Source organism: Procambarus clarkii, chromosome 12 (genome assembly GCF_040958095.1).
Source record: "Procambarus clarkii isolate CNS0578487 chromosome 12, FALCON_Pclarkii_2.0, whole genome shotgun sequence".
Taxonomy (NCBI): Eukaryota; Metazoa; Arthropoda; class Malacostraca; order Decapoda; family Cambaridae; genus Procambarus; species Procambarus clarkii.
In genome coordinates, this window is record NC_091161.1 from 33,663,422 (window position 1) to 33,685,063 (window position 21,642).

A 21,642-nucleotide genomic window follows, 5' to 3' on the forward strand; every position below is an offset into this window, starting at 1 on the left:
AACGGGGGGTTACGGGCCATGGGGAGCCCGTAGATGAAAAGTACTTAGTTATGTTAATGCCTTTTAATAATCATTAATCCGCTTACTTGTAACAGTCTGGGACGCTTATCCTATCATTTATTAATTTGTTCTACTATCCACAGAATGTTGGGGGTAGTCTTTATGGTATTCTTATACAGCCCATTTGCGGTTAGATTAGTCATTAGTACCATTAGTAGATTAGTATGGTTGTTGGTTGGTCGTTAAGGTTTAAGTCACCCAAGGGGTGGCACGGGCATGCTTCGCCGAAAAATTCGTATGACATTATACAGCACACTTTATTCTGACTAACGACCAGATAAAACATTGACGTAATATCAAGCTTGATGTGGTGCCCCCCCCCCCCTTTGCATTTTGGGGGTATGGGTTGTTCTTACATATTCATGCATTATTCGCGATATATTACACGTTCATGCGTATTTAATGACGTACTATAGTACATGTCTTCCCATGCTTGGAACATTGGAAGGTCCCATACTCCACTACGTTCGTGGTAATTGGTCTACAATTTTACCAACCAAGTTATCGAACCAGTATTTACCCAAGTTTTTTTTTTAATTTACTACGCTGTACACGTTCAAGGGAATTTATTTACGACGCAAAATACAGTTCTGCTTATTCTAACTAAGGCACAAATTTCATTGCAAGATTAACGGAAGAACAACTCCAGGCGTCAAGTTACTAATCCTTTATTAATATTGCCCAGTGTCCTATTCGCCTCAATTAAGACCGAGCATGCATTGCTCCTTGGGTTTTAACCATCTTACTAATTGCAATTCCAAGTTCCCTCTCTTCGCAGAATTCCCTCAGTCCACAGAATCATCGCGGAGGGGTCAACACACGCCCCTCGGGACGAGGAGATCGGCGTGGAACGGCCTGCTCCCACCTGACGCAATCTGATTCAGCGGTCCGCTGCCCATCCATCCTACGAATTTTTGTTTTTTCCCTAGGTTCATGCTTCAGTACCCTGCCTAACATCGGGCTTACCATTAATATGTAATAGGCATTTACCCACAACTTGCGTTAGTCGCAATCTGCCTTACCCGTGGTCTCCTAGACTGGGGAGTGTTACCCGTCTGTCATCACTTAAATTATCCCTAGAGTGTTCTTTTTCCCAATATCTGTTCAAGATCAATTCGGCGTTGCAGTCTACGTCCCCGGTGCTGTCGGTTCAAGGTAGCCCACACACTTCTTGACTTCAGTTCCTGCCGCTAAGGGTGAGCATGATAGCACGCCCTTAGTCCTCTCCCAGAAAGACGGCATCCATTGGATCTGTGGAGCTGACTATACTCTATCCGGTATTATTACTCAAGCCTTAATCATAATAGAAGTACACACTTTTTCACTTCCATACGTTATTTTTCAGACTAACCCGCTAACAGTGGCCTTCAGGTGAAGGTTGGTCCCACAACTGTGATATTTACCATTTTGTGATTAACTGCCACATCCGTGCTTCATTTCTTTACGTTATTACTATTTAACATACTTTGCGTGTTCCGTCAGTGTATAGGGTCTGTACAACGTTGTCTTCAGCTTGGAGCAAGGAGCCCTGTTCGTTCGGGTTTCGGAGCGTTTAATTACCCCACTGCTTTACCACACTGTCCTACTTATGCCACATGCTCACCCCTGCCAACCCTTACTGCCGTAATATTTCCAGAACGACTACAGACCATCGGGGAACAACACATGGACGGGGAACATTGGTTTTGCGCCCGAAGAACTCTCGATGGACTGCACGGATGGGCGCATGAAGGAACTACTCAGCTGCGTTGGGGCTAGCCTCCGCGAGGGCGGGCTACAGCGACGACGACGCCCACGAGGACGACCCGGCGTGGCGGTGCACAGCACGCGTAGCACGCATTAGAACGATTACAGACCCTCCATCTGGTCACCATTTGGTCCGGGAGACATCTCCCGTCACGCAGGGTGCAGTCGCACCTCCACAGATCTCCAGTATCATCTATTGATACTGGTGATGGCTCAAAAGGGCCACCACTTACGAGCTATTCATGCCTGTGCCACCTTTTGGGTGGCTTCATCTTCATCTTAACACATTCACAAGGGAGACATCTCCCGTCATGCAGGGTGCATTCGCACCTCCACAGATCTCCAGTATCAGCTCTTGATACTGGTAATGGCTTAAAATGGCCACCACTTACGGGCTATTTATGCCCGTGCCACCTTTTGGGTGGCTTAATCTTCATCAATCAATCAATCAAGAAGATATGCCACACTTGGTCCGGGAGACATCTCCCGTCACGCAGGGTGCAGTTGTGCCTCCACAGATCTCCAGTGTCATCTTTTGATACTGGTAATGGCTCGAAAGGGCCACCACTTACGGGCTATTCATGCCCGTGCCACCTCTTGGGTGGCTTAATCTTCATCAATCAATCATCGACTACAGACTATTTATTATCCATCGGGGAACACCTCATGGACGGAGAACATAGGATCGCGCACGATGAACACTCCCGACGGACGGCACGGATTGGCACACGCAGGTCCTACTCACCCGCCCTGGGGTCAACCTCACTGGGCTAGTCTCTGCAAGGGCGGGACACAGCGATAACGGCGACACGAGGATGTCCTGGCGTGGCGGGGCATAGCACGCGAGGCATGCACGAGGTAATACGCCCACAACACGCAGACATCAAGACGCCCGCATTGTATACACATGCACCAGACGGGGCTCCATTGGTCACTTCCAGGATGCTGCTTACCTAGCAGCATTTACCAGCCATGTACGCCCGACTCTGTACCTTTTTTCAGTACTGGAAATTCCTGACTGTTTTTTTAATGGCAGAGGTAACGGGTGTACGGGCACGGACGTGGACGCAGGCAAGGAAAAACTCCATGATACCCCGCGACGCAGAACTTTCGGCTACGCCATTCCTGGTGGCACGGCCCCCAACGTCAGATGAGAAGTCAACGCCCTACACGCTGATGCCCCTTACGCGGCCTGCGCCCTCACAATGACTACGCCCCACATTCTTTACGGATTGGACGGGCCATGCAGCTGTCACATTAATGGGCATGTGCAGGTAACAATTAAGGCCGTCGGACGATGGAGGCGTGACGTTTTCACTCATATGTCAGGCAAGATGTCATCACGCTTCCACATTGAAAACATTCAGCGGCCAGATAAAAGGCATGAAAATAAACAAAATAAAGCAGACGACCGAAACCCTCGATCAGGCTCTCTGCACCCAGCACTGCCGGGTGGGTAAACATTGGGCAGCAACGATTAGAGCCATGATCTACCGCATAAAGGTCCGGTTTCGTGACGAAACATAATACACCGGACCCCAATTACTAAGGAAAATCGTCGACATCACGAATGCAGCCCCGTTGGACATCCGTGACGATTCTAACGGCGCTGTACTTCTCTATTCAAGCGAGCAAGCTCTGGAGCAACTGTTTGCACCAGAACACCAGGACGCCCTACGAAACTACAACCTGATCATCACTCCTAACCGTCGCTACTTGGCTGAACGAACCATATTCGTCAGCCACACGAGTGTCTACACCGCCACCCAGGACCCCTGGTACCATCAACACCAGAAAACACGGCTCTGACTGCTGCTACAGTCAAGGCCACCCAACAAACGGTGCCTCAATTGCGGAGATGATCACATCGCCGTCTCCATGGACTGCCACGTACGACTAGATGAAATAAACAAACAGTGACTGCCAACCCAACAACCAATCAGCCGGCAAGCTTCGATATCCAAGCTACATTATCGCCAGTGCTTCCCAACGCTTCTGCTCCTGCTACACAGACGTCCACACCAGGCCAACCAACCAAATTCCTAGAATCACCATTGTTTCCATCTACCTCGGCTGAGACCGTCACATATGAGGCCCCAGACTTCGACCTAAACCCAAGCAAATCAAGCAAGAAAAAGCCCTACTATGGATTTACCTCATTCACGATGGCACTTTCAACAGCAATCGAAGCACAAGAATGGTCATTGCCTTAGAATGCAACAGGATCATCAACCAGCTCAAGACCTGCTTTCCTTACCCTGTGTTTGTCCACCACGAGACCGTGGAACATTATGTTGACCTCTGCGCTCTGGAGAGTGAATACGTCGACCCTAAATACGACTTCAAGAGGGAACAAGTGACCTTCCTGGAAGATGATGAAGACCCGACAGGAACACCAATAACGCCGATGTCATTTGGGAAGTACATGCGAATACCTCGTGGTCAAGATAACAACAAGCAACAGTGAACTTTCCTCTCACCACCTCAATAAGGACGACGCCTCCTCCAAGCCAGACAGACCACCTCAAGTGAACCAGGACGACATCACCCTGCCCCACCACTAGCCTCCTGCCGCCCAAGAAGAACTTAAGCTACAGGCTTTGCTGGAAAAAACATCTCCAATCCAAGGTGGACGGGCCACCGAAATTTCAAGCCTCCTCTCTCCACATCCAAATCCTCTTCCAAGAATTTCATCGCCCCATCTTTTTTCCTCACATCATCCTTTCCAAGCTCTTTGGACATCAATCCAAACCAATTCCGCGGCCAGCGGGCACTCGCCCTTCGGGGGGGGGGGGGGGGGGGGGGGTTCCGGCCAGCTGGCTCTGCGAGTGGGAGTGCAGCGCCGGCCCCTAAGTATTACGCTGTCCGCAGCTACTTACTCTCACTTGTAAGAGTATTGTTAAATTTGTCCTATAGGTGTATTCTACAGCTACTAGTAATTTACCATTTCACATTATGTCTGGGATTTGCCACATTATTTATGTCATGTGTTAGGCCACTATATGCTACTCTTTAAGCCCCGATTCTACTTAAAAATTATGTTAAACGTTTGCCTTACTTGTACCAATAGTTAATAAGGATTCCGCGTTCTTCAGACCATGTTCTATTTAGTTACCGGATATAAGCATATATATTAATGTTATTAAGTCATTGTAGCCAAGTTATACATGTATTTATGCTGTTGTAAAATTATACAAGTTACCTGTTCATTAACATGGTCTGAAAAAATTTAATTATTTTGTTACTACTAAAAAATTAAATAAATAGGTCCCAATGCTGTCGGTGTCTTATTCCTCCGTTATCAGAAAAAAGCTAGAGAGTATTAGCAAGAAACTCTGGAAACTCTCACCGACAAAGTTTGACTGTACTTAATGAATTTTCAGGCTGTGACCTTGACACTGCAGAAAGTGAGCGATACCTTTTCTTGCATTTACCTTGCGATGATTTCGGGGCTGAACGTCTGTGGCCCGGTCCTTGACCAGACTTCCTCGTTGCAGGCCTGGTCAATCAGGGTGTTGGACGAGGCTGCTCGCAGCCTGATACATGAATCGCAGCCTGAATGATCAGTTATCCTTTGGAGGTGGTTATGCTCTCGTGAACAGTGTGAGGGTGTCGGCTAGTTATGTCCTTTGTGTAGTGAAAGCATGTTGAACACTCTCTGGCCTCTGATGTTGATAGTTCTTTGAGTACCTATTGCACCTCTGCTTCTCAACGGGGGTATTCTGCACATAATGCCAGGATTTATGGTCTCATGTGGTTTTATTTTTTTGTGCATGTTTGGGACCAGCCCCTCTAATATTTTCAACGTGTAAATAATGTTATGTTGATAGTTAAGTGGCAGAAACGACAGGTGAGGATACGATACAAAATGAATAGTGATATTGATGTGGCTATTGATACAGCCCCACGTGCAGACGATTTATTTACCACTAGAACCCCACATGCCAGTTCTAGTGAAGCCTGGTCTACTGACAATACTGCACCATTTGTTCAGAGTTTTACTGGAACACCAGGCTTGACTGTCCAGCACCAACCACTCCTCTGGGATTTATTGTTATTTATTATGAGAGATTTACAGAAGTATTTGGCATATGAAAGAAATTTGTATGCATCACAAATCATGTTCAATGCTTCTCACCTAGTATAGAATGAGTGGGTAGTGAAAGTAAAAGAGCTTGACAGATATTTGCAACTGACAAAGTTGATGGGAATTGTGACGGTGCCAATGATGTCAATGTTCTGGCAAACTGGTAAAAAGTGACATGTAGCTTCTTTCAGTTTTTGTATGACTTCAAAGCAATATGTAACGATTGCTAAGTATTTTCATACTCATAACAATGGCATTCCCGAAAACAGTACAGACACTCATTAAAGTTAGAACATTAATGGTATATCTAACAAAGTCAAAACTTGCTACATTACTCAAACATCTGTCTGGATGAAGGCACAATGACATGGTGGAGCCGTCTATCTTCCAAAGATTTTAATCCAAATTAACCTGATAAGTATGGAGTAAAGCTGTACATACTGAATCAGACTGGTTACATCTTTGATTTTGAAGTATATGCAGGAATTGAGAAGACAACAATTCGAAGGGTTATGAGTTTAATTGCACCACTGAAGAGCAAAGGTTACCATTTGCATAGGGATAACTGCTATAACTCGCTTCAACTTATGGAACAGCTGCTTAAACAGGGTGTGTACACCTGAGGTACTCTCAGATTACAGCGTAGTGCACCCAAAGATCTTCAGCTAGAAGCAAAGAGGAAACGGAGTATTAGAGAATCCATAGGAGCCGTGATGAGGGTTCGAACCTATGCAGTGGGTGTTCCCCCCCCACTCACGCCCTGTTCAACTAGGCCACGACATGGTATAAGGGTTGCAACCTGGAGTTTTACTGAACATACAAGGATTTCCTGAGGCTTCTACTGAAGCCGGGGCAGGAGTTCCACACAATCCCCCCCCCCCCATGCACTCTGGCTCTGTCATCCAGGAATGTTCTCCCTCTGACTCTCCTCCTTTAATATAGAGTAATCACACTAAGGTGACTGCATCAGTGAGAAAATCCGTAGGAGCTGTGATGAGGGTTCGAACCAGGGCGTGTGCGTGGGAACACCCACTGCATAGGTTCGAATCCTCATCACGGCCCCTACATATTTTCTCACTGATGCAGTCACCTTAGTGTGATTACTGTGTGTAGAGTATCATGAGTTTTTTTCCACTGGTACGTTAATGAAGACTGTCAAGGCCAAGGAAAGCAAAGATCTTGTGGGGTTTTATTTAAAGAATGATGAATTAGTTGCTAGATTAAAAAGGGACCGTGGTTGGGAGGCATTGAGATTTTTTTTTTTTTTTTAGCTACAAGAGTTGTTACATTCTTGTACAGCCACTAGTACGCGTAGCGTTTCGGGCAGGTCCCTGGAATACGATCCCCTGCCGCGTAGAATCGTTTTTTCATCCAAGTACACATTTTACTGTTGCGTTAAACAGAGGCTACAGTTAAGGAATTGCGCCCAGTAAATCCTCCCCGGCCAGGATACGAACCCATGACATAGCGCTCGCGGAACGCCAGGCGAGTGTCTTACCACTACACCACGGAGACTGTATTTGTCGTGTCGGAGATTATTTGGTTCAATATCTCTGAGAGTTTATAAGTTGTCTTGGGGATATGCGAAATTATAGGCCTTAGAGGTTATCCAGGCTTGTGGGTCTTCACATGAACATTTGCCAAAAAAGTAACGCAATTCAAAATAAACTTATTTTCTAATTTTAAGCCTTCAATCACTGTGTTCACTGCATTTGTGAAGAGGTTAACAAGATTTTAAAGATTTTCCTGTTTAAGCTGTCCTCACAAAGTCCATTCCGTCCAGCGGTCGACCCCAGAGATGTATTCATCAATTATAACATGCTGTTTATTCAAAATAGGGACTTTTTCTAATATAAAATAATTTCTTTATTTTATATTAGAAAAAGCCAACATCTCCCGCAACAGACGAATTTAAACGTTACAGAATAAAATATCCCCAAACATATCAAACCCCCGATTACCTAACCCATACAAATGAGTCACCCCACTCCTGCAGAACATGCAATAACTAATAGCGTGCAGCCACCTTCCTCTTCGCTAATGCAGTGAACAACCTCTTACACTCGCCCTTACACCAATCACTCTAGTCCAAAAGACAATGATACCAATGTTTTCGGGAGACCAACACAGCCCACCGTTCCCGAAACCGAGCACGAACATCAGGACACTATAGCAATGTACAGTTCAGTTTCCATCATCGTTCCACTCGCACCTGGCTCAGAGCCCTAACCTTAACCAGCACCATACAATGGTCCGAGAAAGCAACTGGTACCGTCCAAACAGATACCACCGACCTTATCTCGTGTGTTTATGTTCACTTATGAACGTAAAACCTATTGAGACGAGAACACTAACCAGAAGACAAAATCGTTAATGCCAATGCACACCCCCCCCCCCCCCCCCCGAATCACATCGCATCCCGAAAACCAAAACACTGCAGAGCCTCAATCACCGCAGGGGACACATTTGCAGGCAAGAGACTGCTACTGTCCCATGCCGACGTGACAATTAAATTCCCCGTAAGTCACCATGGCACGTGTAGCATGTCTCAAAAAAAAGTTAAACTTTATCTGCAAAAAAAAATCCTCATGTTCCCGCTGCCTAGTCACCTCTGAGGGTGCGTAAATGAATAATAAAGGAATCGCCACCTTCATAAAAGAGATCTTGACCAACAAAATCCTGCCATCCTAGTCATTTCCGTGTGCAACACCGAACTAGGCGCCTGCTTGGAAAGAAGGATCATCGTACCCCTTTCAACATTTGTACCAGATTTAACAAAACTAAATAATACTCCTCCAACCAATGCAACAAAGCCACACACCGAACATTGTGTTTCTGAACAAAAGTCACATCAACCCCCTGCCTATGAAGCATAGAGATCAGTTACCATGGAACGCAGCCCGTTGTCATTAATAGAACCACAAGTTAAATGAAGTCATCTGAAGTATATATTTACACGTCAGGGCCCGGCCGGTCAGTAAGAGCCGAAACTCCATGCAAAGAATCGACAACGGCCTCTGAAAATCTCTCGGGCAACTTGGACAGAAGCACGCCTGGAGGCGGGGCTCAAGGCGAGAAACAGACCCCCACCCCCCTCCCCGCTTCAAAACTAGATGCAAATCATGACTGCCGGCTACAGTCTCAGCACCCTCCACTCCGGCCTACCCACAAGGGGATGCCCACACGACTGCACCGAGGAGAGAACCTCATGACAACCACTGACCTAAAAGAAGCCACCTCAGACTCCAGCACACCCTGCTCACTGTCCATGGTCTCCAACATTTCGAGAGAATCCTCACGTTCCAGTGAAAACACTTCCATTCCTCGTGCGACGTTCCTGCCCGGGAACGAGAGTCGCTGGAAGAGACGAGCCCTGGAGATGAAGTGGGTGTGGGGAAATCTCCCAACGATTTTCTTATTAAATGATTTATTTTATTAGTTATATTGGAATTTATTAATTCAAAGTGGACTGTGTATTTAAAAATGATCCTGCTAGGGATTTTGCTCTTTCATAAATTCGGGGGTTTAATACAGCCTATCAATCAAAATTAATCAACTAATTGAAATTTGCTAGAATTGTTAGCCTACTAAATATTACTGGATTAAAGAGAATACAGCTTAGTTGTAAAGTAGAATATAGCCTGGTAATAGGCAAGAGACTCTGTCACGTGGGCTGAAACTCATGGTCAAGGCCTTAATGGCGACTGAGAATGCCTCGTGATACACCAAGATAATGTAGTCACTTAACTACTTCTCGTCACCCCCTGCTGAATAATGACAAAGTAATAACCAGCAACAAATATATTTGACATAACAAGGAAACAAGAATGTTTAGTTCACGAAACCTCACACTAGAAGATGAATGGGCAACGACATTTCTGCCCGTTCTGGATCCATTATAAAGTCGATTGTGACGAGACGACTAATTGATGAAGATTAAGCCACTCGAGAGGTGGCAGGAGCTGAATAGCCAGTAAGAAGAGAGGGAAGGAGGCACGGACACAAGTTTATGCCTGTATTTACATGGGATAATGTAAAGAATAAGTTAATTGAAATAATTCTTACCGGTTCTGGGTGGGTAGCCCTGCTCTATAACAAGTCAATTTTTTTTAAGTGATCACTATACTTATCTAATAATTAATTAGCAAAGTTCATAGTCGATAACAGGAGTTGTTGATGCTTGACCACACTGATTTTGCAGAACGATTAATTGCTCACACGAGCGTGTTTGTAGGCTAAGCTGGTCTCTCAATAGTCTCTTCCCTCCAGTACTCAGGACGTGTTCCCTTGCACAGTTTTAAATCCGTCATTACCGACTTAGGGAAGTAGACATTGAATTCACTTGTAATTAATTTGTATCCAGTCTTGGAGAATACTTTATCCTATTTGTTTCCAAGAATGGTGTTTTTATGAATTGTTATGGATAAATATTCTTCAGGTGACGTGGCAAATATCCCATTTTGTCTGAGAAGCCATGAAACCCATTTTCTTTTAACGATTATCTTAGAAAAATTAGTAGTTGGTTTAGTATTTTCCTAACATAACTGCATTTGCTGGGTGCAGTGTGTGTTAGTATTTAGTGTCGAAAATTCCAGCATAATTCTGGGGAGGAGGGGAGTAACAAGGGTTGGAGCTCACTTTTTAGGAATTGCAAAACCTTCATTGCTCTCCTTCAGAATTATAGTATTGTTTGTTTAAATTTGCAATGTTGCACAGCAGTCATTTCAGGACAGTGGGGTGGGGAGTCTCTGGGTGACATCCTTTCCTGCTAGCTACGAGGGAATTAGTTTTTCTAAGGTTTTGAGACTAGTTGTACATCTCCACTTCACTTTCACTATTCTCATGATACACTGACTGTCTGAATAGACAGACTATACCGCCTAGAGGCCATTCTGAACGTAGATAGTCGCTGTCAATCAGAACATCACCAGATTTTAAGTTTTTTTTATTGTAGGGGTTATTTGTTGATATTCCCATACTTGTTATTCTCCCATACTCATTATCCTCCTATAGTCATTATTCTCCTGTAGTAGTCATTCTCCCTAGGAGCAGTACGGTATTCTAGAGTCCAAACGTCATTCCACCGACTTACTACTCCCGACAGATGATTGTGGCTCTTAAGTCACTATGACATGCGACGGATCTTCTCTCTCATGTATGTGAGGGATGCTAGAGATTTACGAAGACTTCCATACATCAGATTAGTTGGACTTAATAGCCTACCTGCGAAAGATCGTAAGAGGTTGGTCAGTGGTCTGTTATTGACCCGAGAATCAATTTCGGTGACCGGTGTGAAGCTCCTGTAGATCAAACTTTTGTGGTGGAGGGTTTTCCTTGGACAGCATTTGACTGTTCCCACCATCTGCTTGTAGAAGCCTCCGTGCCATTGTCTTCTAGGGGATATGAACTTCTAGTGGCACTACCGTTGATTTAAGGCAATGCATACAACTGGGTGATTCCAGACTTCCCTCAGACATGCTTCCCCTGCAACGAAGTTTCACTGAGATCACTAACTTGGGGCAGGATCGACGCCCATCAAACCTACGGTAAACATGTATAAATGCCTCCGCATATGTCTGGGGTCTCTACAGAGTATTAGGGATGTAATTTTGGAGATGAATATAGCCTCTGCGATTAGATTAATGAAGCGGTGTAGCTAATGAATTAATGTATGTTATGATATGTAATGAACAATGTATGTTAAAGTATAAGTGAGCATATATGAGTATCTTATGTTCTGATCTTTGAGTATGTTATTCCCAAATGTATTGCTTTGAATTTGCATGAGACAATTCACACCACCATGGAAGGATTGTAATGTAGATGTAGTAATCATTCCCCTGCAAAAGAACAAAGTATGTACGAGATAGCAGAGCTGAGAGCAACATATAACTGTGTAATTAGAGAATTACCTACAAAAACCACATATATATTGCGATGGATTAGTAGCTAGGGATCACTAGTAAAAACTGCCACTGCTCTACCTGTTGTTAAGGTTAACATACCTCAAGTTTTGCAGATTAAGAAGCAAATAAAAAAACAATATTCCCATCACGTCACCAGAGCCAAAGTAGCAGAAGGAAGACTCACTGTGATATAATACGAACAAGACACTGTGCATTCCCCTCTTTCAAACCTGGCAAAGAAAGAGACATTGTATTAGCCATACACAGACTGACTTGGTTACAAGTGCTGCCGAGAGGTACTAAACTCAATAGTTAAAGCGTGTCATATCTATGGGACAGAGGCAGGGACACCACTATTGCATTACTTATTGAAATGTGAAGCAACTGAAGCCCAGTGCACCAAACTTAACATTAATCCAATGAGAGCAGCTGCATTAGACTCAAAATTCACAGCGACTACAATGCAGTTGAATAATGGGACACTAGTTAACACTATACATCTATATTTGCCACCAAGGTAATGTTATCAAAACATGACTAAAACCAGTGCACTAAAACATAAGCAGTAAAAAAAATGAAAAGGAGGAAACCACACCTCCATTTAAAACTTTGACACATAACACAGTAACAAGGTTATTGTGAATAACTGATCTCAATTACAGGCTCACTATAGCCTGTGCTACATGGACATTTAGTTCTCAGTAGCTAAATCTAAAACAACGGCAACAACAGCTAAGGATGTGGAAAGGCAGGATGCAGTTTTTATTAGGGAGTACATATCGGCACTGTATATACTGTTATTGGACATTGCTTAACTGACAATGTCTCCAATGCAGGTTGAACTTAAAACTGAATTAGCAGGATTACAGGAAGTAGTCAAATGTAGTAAAAAAAAATTTCATATGTAGACAGTAGAGGAGCGTTGGAGTCTTTAAATAGCAGACAAGCAGTATACCAGAATATTGTAATAGTGTATAGAGAATGTAAAGTCTTTAGAAAAAAATGGTTATAATATAAGATTTACATGACTCCCTTCACATATGGAAATATTGGTGAATGAGGCAGTTGATGTGATAGCGAAGAGAGCCTCAGAAAAACTCTTGTCCATGTTGTATGTCATAAAACTTTGAAACGGTCATGAATCAAGATGATCCAAGAGGATGAATAAAAAGTAAAGGGAACGGCTATTGTGGACAGCAGTAACACACTTAAGCATTATGCGTCCTTCACTTATGATAGAAGAAAGTCTATTTGAAAGGATTCACTTTACATAAGATTAAGAGTAGGATACAAATGTGTTTTGTATTACGGTTTTGTCAGTGAAATAGATAAGGAGTGTAAATTATGTAGTATGCCACACGCCCATACCTTAGAACATTGTATTAGTGTCAACGTAATGATAACTAAATAAGGAAATAAGTAGTGTAGCACATCAAATTGTTTAGATGTGATAATGGTGTGATACAGAATACTTTGGATTTACAAACACTGCCCCAAGAGTGTAACACTTACATGCTGTGTTTACTTTATTAACCTGCAATGTAAAATGTGATTCTTGTATTTTGATTCGTGGATTTGTGTGCCTGTTGAGAGACTTAAAATAGAGGGTAGAAATAGCGTAAGCTACTTTATCCCTTTGAGATGTATTTTGTTTCTATAAATGTACTTAAACCATTTTGAGGACGCACAGTTTGAACAAAGTTTCCCCCAATTGCGTGCGTTTCTGCTCTACTATCTCAAGTCATACAACATAAAAAGCTTCAATTATTTTTCATCTTTTTTTCTTGGAACTCCCGTGTTGAACTAGGTTTATTTTTTATTTTTTTTGAGCATTCCTATGACGTTCAAAAAAATTGTCCTTGTTCTTGTGTCGTGCTTGAACATTTTGCAAATGTTGTCTTCAACTTTTTTGGTTTCATAGAATCATTTGGCGAAGCTTCGATGCAAATAACACAGACGTCTTTTTTCTCCATTGATGATGATGGACGTGAATTCACATTAAACATGAGGTGTCGTAGGCTCTCTGACACACATGATAGGCTTCAATGTATCTAAAACACAAGAATAATTCACTGTATTATTAAATTTATATTATAAAAAACTTTTCTGTGCAAACAGAGAGGCGGACTTTGTACACTGCTATCCTAAAGAGACTTGGGTCAAACTATCAGCCAACCAAATTAAGGGACGTCCTCTAAGTAAGGAATTATACGGCTACGTTGGTAGTATTACGACAAACGCAGTCAACTGATTCCGATATTACCTGACTATTGGCTACCTGACAACGCCAGAGCGTTGTCAGGTAGCCAATTTGTGCACCGGGTTAGGGAGTTAGTCAGGTGGTGGGGGTGAGTGTCTGAGGGCTTGCCATGGCCTTGGTTGTAGTGCCATCAAGTTTTGTGGGAAATGTATGGAGTTAAACGGCCGTTTGAGTGCCGTAAGGTTTCTACCAACAGGGATCGCACATCTAAGCTGGTATTGTTGTGCATTACACTCGTATGGGCCAATAGGCCTCTGCAGTTACCTTCATTCTTAAACACACGATGACTAATATATACAAACTCGCTTATTCATCGATTGATTGACAGTGAGTCAAGTTGATTTTTTTATATCAACTATGTATTTGAAATGGATTTAAACCAGTTTCTCAACATGGAGTATATGACCCACATGGGGGCAAAAATGGAAACTGGGTTGTGTGATATTAGTAAGCGCCATTTTCTTTGCTCTGTATGAGAGGGAGGAGGGGGTTAATTTTGACATTATTATAAAAGGTTGAAAACCATTGGTTTGAACTTTAAATGTCATGGCTCAGTGACAAGCACAGGTGAAATTATTATCGGACAGTCAGTTGTGTTGCTGGAAGCAAATTTATATTCAACTTGATTTTGCTAAGCCAGCTAACTCTAAAACTTAACCCCCTCCCCCCCCCCCCCCCCCCCCCCCCCGAACTAAAAAAAAAATCCATGAGGGAATTACCCGTGAACTAAACAGTTTATTACACTCGATAATTTACGTTTGAGCCATATACATAATAAACTACATTTATAGGTATGAAGTAACTGTATAATGTATATATTCAAGCATGTATTAATATCATGGATCGAAATCATTTCAAGGTGATGTAGATAGGCTTCCAAAATTATCAAAAACACCGGCAGATAGTTTAATACTGACAAAAGTAAGGTTATGAGGCTAGGTAATGATGATAGTCACAGGATATCAGAGGGAAGGTGATGAGATTGAGAAAGGAATCTGTCATAATTAGAGAGAACTGTAAGCAAAAAAAAATATATGCATAACTGTTGGAAATAAGGCAAAAGGACCCTGGGAATATTTCTAGAAGCGTTAGCAATAAAACACCTTGTGTTTTTCTGCAGCTGTAACTAGCTAGTTAGGCTCATTTAGATTATGAAGTTCAGTTTTGGTAGCCGTACTATAGAACGCGTCATGCACAGAATGACAATGTTAACCCCACGAATTAGGAACCTTCCATGTGGAAAAAGATTGCTAAAGCTTAATTCATTATCTAGAAAGGCGAAGAGTTAGGGGGTGGCCCTGATTGAAGTGTACAAGTTAAACTGTTTGAGACAAAGTACATCTTACAGGGATAGAGGTGCTTAGGGTATTTCTACCCCCTTCCCCCAAGCGTACAAGCTGAAGAACGGGCATAACAAGGTTAAGGTATAAAATACATAAACACTTAATGGCTAATTTTCATCCATTGTTTCGTATTCTAAGTTTAGATTTAGGAAAGACCTGGATAAATGCTGGTTTGGTAACAGGGCTGTTGATTTGTGGAACAAATTACCGGGTAATATAATAGATGTAGGGTCCCTTGATTGTTTCAAGCGTAGGTTAGACGTATATGAATGACTGAATATAAATGAAATCTGCCATGCGAGGGCCAATATCCTTGATTTTTGTTCTTAAAGCAGACGTGGATTGTTTTACCGATCGTTTCAACCGTTAACAGGAGCTGCCCTTAATGTCCAAATATGTTGTCTGCTGTTCTGATGCTAGAAAGAATAATAATGGCAGAAGTTAATAATAATAATAATCACGAAATAATGGAACCAAATTAGACCATTTTCGAACTAGAAAAAATAATAAATTATGGTTTGTGAATTAGGTTGTAGATTAATGATACAAACTCAGGGCAATATTGGTTAGCAACCAAAGTGTCCTCTCGAATAATGCATCCCATTTTAACGTCAAAATTCCAAACAGCAATTTAGTTCATCATTTCATGTCCGTCGTGGCAACTCTAGAGGACGGGCCGATGTAACCGGCGTGTGACTGCTGAAGTGATTCAAGTGTATGTTAGTGTTTATTATTAGTCTTAAGTACATTATAAACAAACTACCAAGACTGGATGTGTTGATCAAAGGCTGCTTCAGCGTCTATGTATTTCGTTATGTCCTCATTGTAAATATCAAATAAGACTGCTCATTAATTTTAGTTTGGTTTTATAAAAGTTGTTCTAGTGCAATGAAAATTTATTGACATGTTAAATTTAAAGAGGGCTGCAACTGGTTCAAGTTTCAGCATCGCAGCCTAAATAGAGAGGGAGAATTTTTTTTTTTTAACCATTTTTTAACATGTTTTAAAGTTGAAATAATAAATGCAAATATCAACCGAAATAATTTCTGATAGGCATTGTGTTGTGGGGCCCTCTCAACCTCGTGGCCCCAACCCAGGGAACCAGGGGTATTCTCTTGCACCATCGGTCTGTGTCAGGTTCGGTTAAAGGCAGTGTGTCCTGTGGAGGCAGGAATGTACTAGATGATCCTTAAGTGACTTTCCTCGTCTCCAGGCCAGCATTGGAGGTGTTTGGGCAAACCTAGGCCAGGTGAGGTCTCGTTTTGCCCTCCTCCATAGTTCCACCCGGTGCCGTTTCCTGCGCCCTGTGTGGACACTGTTCCTGCCCCTGCCCCTGCTCCTCCCAAGTTTGCCTCTCCCAGGTCTGCCCCTGTGGGGGGGTCTGGGCGGACCTTGAAAATTCTGGTTAGAGTATGGCCCGGGTTGTTGGGCATAGGGTTGAAAGTAGGGGTTGTAGGCATAGGGTAGGAACCCTGCTGGGGGTTGAGCATAAGGCCAGGGTGGAGGCTGCTGGGGGGCCTGGGCTGCCACCTCGGTTTGTACTTGGGGTTGAGTAACTTTTGTCTGTAGTTGGGGTTGAGCTACCTGAGTCTGGGATTGAGATGTCGTTCTGCCAGGCTGTGTAGACTGCTGCCCCGGGTTTTTAGGTGGGGCCAAGGACTGTACCTGGGTTTGTTGGCTTGTACCAATCTCGTCGTCAGGGAGCGGCCGTAAGACTGAGCGGGGTGTAGCTAGTTGTTGCCCCTGGGTCTGGGCCTGTGGTCTTAGGATGTTCATTACCTTCTGCCGTAGTTCCTTCCAGGTCCCTTCGGATGGCGTTGTCTGAAAGTTTGAATATTTTGTCGTGGACTGACCTGACCGTACAGAAAGTTCCCCTGAGTAAGTCGCTGGAGGTGGAGAGTGTTTCGGATGGGTTTTTCGTCTGTAACCCTCCCATAAAGTTGCGCCTATTCTCAGCGGGGGCCAGGCTCCATCCATTAGTCCTTCTGTGATTGTCTCGAGCTTTGTGTTCTCTCTTGCCAAGGAGGCTTTCAGCAGCAAGGTGTAGATCCCCATCAGGTTCCTTGCGTGTGCTGTGTTCAGCTCCGTGATAAACTTATCTAGGGCTGGAAAGAGAGGGAGATCTGTGGAAAAGAAAGGAACTGTGGTTTTAAGACCCAGATATTCTGGTACTGTGCCTTGAATAGAAGCGCGCTGTATGTGTTTAAGCTTATCTTTAAGGTACTCAATAGTTGAGAAGACTGGTTTCATCAGATCCGCCAGTTCGAGTTCCTCCGGGCCTAGAACTATGCCGTCGTACTTACTCTCTTCTGAAAAAACCTGATCGATGAGGGCCGTTGTTTTATTTTCGTTATACAGTCCTGTTTCGGGGACTGCAAAGGGCAGGGACTTCAGGGCCGTTCCGCCTGAACCTGTCCACACTCTCTTCTCTCTCCAGATCCCTGGTAGGGAGCCTGGTTCCGGCGCAGGTTTATGGAGGTCACGGCTTCTGAGGTTTGCCAATAGCGAGGTGTCCCAGTCATCTCTGCTGCTGGAGCTGAAGGCCTCGAGGAGGCCCGTCTCTGTGGTCGCATCGTCCTGGGTTGTTCTGGCACGTTGTGGCTGTGGGTCTAAGAGAACAGAATTAGGATCATGGTTGAGTACCGGGGATTTTTGGGCGAGGGGTATTGGACTCTCAGAGGAGCTTCGTTCTGGTGTAGTAGAAGCACTCCTGTGAGAGGGGTGTTTCTTTGACTCGTTTTTTTTAGGTAGAGTTCTTTCACAGGGGGTTCTTTCACAGAGTTCTTTATTCAATCAATAAATGATCTTAGGAAAAAAATAATAATAGTTTTTAGAGGCATAGACTCTACATATAATGTGCAAGTTTCATGTAATTGAATAATAAATAAAAAAGTTATTCAACCATGTAGTTGCAAATTGCTTACCTGTAGAAAATCAAGGTCAAAGTTCAAAGTGAGGTTGATGAACGACCAATTTCAATCAAAATTACCACCCTTGTAGATTGGCATTCCTTCAGTAAGGTGTGGAAGTTCCATGAAGATCGCCTGATAAAAAAAAAAAAATTAAATTAAAAAAAAAATTAAAAAAAAGACAGCAGCTTTATATTTACAATTATTTATGATGTAATATCAAAATATAAAAAATAAAACATACTAACCTAATTGGTCTGTAATATGCAACATCAAGAGGGAGAACGTCTGGAGTTGCAGGTCTAAGATCTTGAGTGGCAGGTGCCGCAGGAGGTGTGGCAGGTGCCGCAGGTGGTGTGGGTGCCTGGGAGTGTGAGGGAGTGAGGCGGGAGGCTCCTCGCAGCGAGCCCTCCTCTCTCTTCACGCAAGAGAACTCTGTTTTGCCTCAGTGCGGCTTTACGCTCCCTCTTTACTTGGCTAGCGCGTAGAGCTCATGCCTTTAGAGCTTTCTTCTTGTCCGATACCATGAGAGATACTCTATGATCTGTGAGAGCGCGTCAGGGATACGACCGCCTGCACAGACACAAAGGGTGACTGAGTCAGTAATCGGCTTATCCTCCCTCCCTCTCGCACAAGACTGTTGCCAATGAGTGAGTTTATAATTTGTATATGCATAACAAGATATTTTCCACTATTACGAAATACTAGATGCTTACAATGTATGACGCATCACCCTACAGCGCACCCGAGCTGCGAGGACCAGATTTGGGACAATTGCGGCTGGAAAATTTACTCTAATTACGTTATTTATTATCATAACAATAAACGGTTTGCACCACGGTGTTGCCAGAACGTTGTAGTATTTTTAGAAAATTTTCAGAAACGTTCGTGTTTGGCCAAATTTTTTCACTGCCAAGGCCCCCTTAGAGAAGCTTAATTTTAAGAAGCGACTTCATACATTATTTTCCGAAAACACATTGGTTGTTCATTGGTTTGAGACAAGAAAACATGGCTTCTCTGCAAGACTTGGAATTACATGCGAAATTTGGCAAATAAGTCACACGTTGTTTAAATATGTTTTATTTCATAATAAACAATATAAACTATTTATATATTATCTATATAAATAAAAATTGAAATGTCCGTTTGTTCAAAATCGCTAATCTCCAAAAGTTCTAAACTGATTGCTTTGATTTTTCACACAACGTTCCATATGCATCCGAGCGGCTTTTTATATACACATTATATAGATGTCACTTCTGTGACGGAAAAAAAACATGCTTTCTTGAAAAAGTTTTTTTGTGTTTTTCACGTGAGGGAAATCTTTGAAACTACCGATTGCTTTGAAATTTTGACACAACGTTGCATTCGAATATGCGCGTATTTTTATTTAGTTATTATATACATGCCTTACCTATGACCATGATTTTTTTTTTGAAGCAGCGCCATCTGTTGGACGTAAGAGCAACCACGTGCTGTAATCTCTGAAAGTTCTTCACCGATTGCTTTGAAATTCTGATACATTTCATTCGAATATGCACATGCTTTTATATACCTACTATATGGATGCCACACCTGTGACAGATAAAACGTGTTTTTCTCAAACAGCGCCTTCTGTTGCACATAATAGCAACACACTTCCAATACTAAATTGAATTTTCATATATTTCGATTTATTTTAATTTGTATTGAATTATTTTGTGAGACATTGTGTTGGAATTGAGCTGTGTTATTTACCATACCGTTCATTTCATAAGTATAAGTATAAATGCCACACCTGTGACAGGTAAAAATATTCTTTTCTTAAGACATAACGCCATCTGTTGCACATAAGAGCCACACACACTATCCTAAATGTTACGATTACATTTCAATATCTCGGATTGCATTGACATTAAATTTTCATACATTTCGATTGATTTTCATTTTGATTTCATTATTTTGTGACTGCATTGAAACCGAGCTGTGTTGTTTACCATACCATTCATTTCGTGTGTATAGGTAGATGCCACACCTGTGACAAGTAAAAAAAATGATTAAAAACAGCACCATCTGTTGCACATACCGGGAGCCGGTCGGCCGAGCGGACAGCACGCTGGACTTGTGATCCTGTGGTCCTGGGTTCGATCCCAGGCGCCGGCGAGAAACAATGGGCAGAGTTTCTTTCACCCTATGCCCCTGTTACCTAGCAGTAAAATAGGTACCTGGGTGTTAGTCAGCTGTCACGGGCTGCTTCCTGGGGGTGGAGGCCTTGTCGAGGACTGGGCCGCAGGGACACTAAAAAGCCCTGAAATCACCTCAAGATAACCATAAGAGCCATCCACACTATGCTAAATATATTAAGATTCCATTTCATTGTTTCTGATTGCAATGATAAATTGAATTTTCAAAGACTTCGTTTTATTTTAATTTAATTATTTTGTGACATTACATTGGAATTGAGCTGTGTTTTTACCATCACATCATTTTGTGAGTATAAATATAGATGCTACACTTGTAACAGGTAAAAATATGCATTTTTTTTTAAACGGTGCCATCTGTTGCACATAAGAGCAACTCACGCTATACTGAATGTTACAATTCCATTTCAATATTTCCAATTTCATTGATACATTGAGTTTTCATAGATTTTGAATTGTTTTCATTTTGATTTAAATTATTTTGTGACATTGCGATGGAATTGAGCTTTGATGTTTACCATGCCGTTCATTTCATGTGTAGTTTATTTTTTTTATTGTTTTCATTGCATTTTTAATTGTTTTTCTTATATTTCAGTGATGGGAACAGCAGATCATTTGATGTTCCCAATTTTCTGATGAGAACATCAGATCATATGGGAATGCATTGGACGAGGGAGTTGGGAATGGTGAGGAGGACGAGGGGATGGTACGGAGGACAGCAGGGATGGGGGGAGGGAGGAAATGGCAGAGGGGACGGGAGAGTGGGGGATGGTTGGGAGGACGAGGAGACGAAAGAGGCGGAATGGTGGGGAAGGACTGGGAGATGTGGGTAAGGTTGCTGTAGCTCAGCAACGCACATGCACTGCTGAGCCACTGCAACCCATGGCAGGGTACAGCTAGTTAAACAATAAAATTACAACTTGGAATATCTGATTTTAATTTTTTTAGGGTTTTTAATATATTTAGACATGAATTAGAGTAATTCTCTAGTTCAAGCGGCCTCGAACGCCCGTTGCGTCTAGATGTGACACTAGCTGCATTGACATTTCACGTGTAAGGTGTTCGTTATTGTCGAAAATTTGACGAACATTATTTGTTAGTGTTTGAGTTTGTCAGCCCGGGGCACTACATCATTGAGCTTCACTATATAT

General features: G+C 42.8%; 1 long non-coding RNA gene across 1 annotated transcript in view; it reads left to right on the forward strand.

The window, feature by feature from the left end:
* LOC138363900 (uncharacterized) overlaps positions 1–5,083 on the forward strand; it is a 29,622-nt gene extending 24,539 nt beyond the window's left edge. The window contains exon 3 of the long non-coding RNA XR_011228240.1: positions 1,697–5,083. This is a non-coding gene — a long non-coding RNA (uncharacterized lncRNA). The remainder of the gene's footprint in view (positions 1–1,696) is intronic.
* The last annotated feature ends 16,559 nt before the right edge of the window (positions 5,084–21,642 follow it).